The sequence below is a fragment of the Solanum tuberosum genome, unplaced genomic scaffold (genome assembly GCF_000226075.1).
Source record: "Solanum tuberosum cultivar DM 1-3 516 R44 unplaced genomic scaffold, SolTub_3.0 scf00416, whole genome shotgun sequence".
Lineage (NCBI taxonomy): Eukaryota > Viridiplantae > Streptophyta > Magnoliopsida > Solanales > Solanaceae > Solanum > Solanum tuberosum.
In genome coordinates this window covers 423732-425584 of record NW_006239331.1, presented here as the reverse complement: position 1 = coordinate 425584, position 1853 = coordinate 423732, and positions in this window count along the sequence as shown.

Genomic DNA, 1853 nt, shown 5'->3' with positions numbered 1-1853 from the left:
CACAATTATGCCTAAATCATTAGCAGCAAGTAAAATGTCATCAACATACAAGACTAAAAATATAAACTTACTCTCACTAATCTTTTGGTATATGCACCGATCAACGGTAATTTCCTTAAATCCAAAAGATGTTATGGTATCATTAAACTTTATATACCATTGTCGTGAGGCTTGTTTGAGTCCATATATTGACTTCTTTAGCTTACGCACCATTTGATCTTTTCCTTTAATTTTGAAACCCTTTGGTTGGTCCATATAAACAACCTCCTCGAGGTCTCCATTAAGAAAGACAGGTTTCACATCCATTTGATGTAACTCTAAATCATAATGAGCTACCAAAGTCAAAACAATTCTTGATGAGTCTTTCTTTGAGACCGGTGAAAAGGTCTCTTTATAGTCAATGCCTCCTTTTTGAGTGTACCCCTTGGCAACAAGTCTGTCTTTATATCATTCAATATTACCATTAGAATTGCATTTGGTCTTGAAGATCCATCTACACCCGATTCTTTTAGAACTTTCTAGTAATTGAACAAGATCCCAGACTTTGTTGTATTTCATGGATTTTAACTCTTCATTCATGGCATCAATCCATTTATCAGACTCAGTGTTTTCTATGGCATGTGAAAATGAAACCAGATCTTTATTAATTCCAATGTCAAAATCTGACTCTTGCAAATAAATCACATAATTATTTGAAATGGCCGATTTTCTTTCTCTTTGAGATTTTCTTAATGGCACTGTTAGTGGTTCATTTGCGTCAAATACTTGTGAGTTAGTTCCTTCTTGAAGTGTTTCATCGAAATGTTGTTCAATATTGTTAAAGTGTTCTTCAACAAGAGGAACAACATTTGTTATTGGTGTGGAAGTAGGTACATTCATGGGCAATGAGATATTTACCCTTACCTCATTAATTTTCACACTTTGTCGTTCAACACTCCCACTAACTTCACCATTCTTAAGGAATTTTGCAAATGGACCTGGACATTATTCTGATTCGTTTTACTTTCCATAATATTCACCACCTCTATCTGACCTAATGATTTTCACTTTTCTATCTAATCGTCTTTCAATCTCATTAACGTACACTTTGAGAGCGTCCGCTGCTTGAGATTTTCTTTCAACAAATAGATAAATCCATAATGTGAAGAGTCACCGATAAAGGTGATAAAATATTTTTCTCCACCTAAAGATGGAATATCAAAGGGTCCGCAAATATCAGTGTGTATAATTTCAAGAAGTTGAGTGCTCCTTGTGGCACCTTTCTTGGTATGTTTGGTTGCTTTCCTTTAATGCAATCCAAACATATATCAAGATCAGCAAAATTCAAATTCGGAAGAATTTCATTCTTTACTAATCTTTTTAATTGTTCTTTGGATACATGACCCAAACGTTTATGCCACAAATAAGCAGAACTTTCATTTAGTGAACTACGTTTAATTCCAATATTTTGATGAATAGTAAGCAGGGATTCAGAAAAATTATTATCGAGTTTCAATCTGTATAAATCATCAATAAGAACACCTGAACCATAAAAAATAGTATTCTTATATAAATTGAAACATCCATGTCCAAACTTAAAATCAAATCCAGAAACATCAAGTCTTGAAAGAGAAATCAAATTCCTAGAAACTGAAGGAACATAAAGAGTCTGTAATAGATCAAGGTGATGTCCAGTCTCCAAGATCAATCGATAAGTCCCTATGCCTTCAATTTGAGCCTTCATGCGATTTCCCATGAACAAGAAATCCTTATTTGGATTTGTAGTTTGGATCGTAGGGAATCCCTGCAACATAGTGGATACATGAGTAGTTGCACCAGAATCAAGCCACCAAGTATTATTAGGAACTTCTACT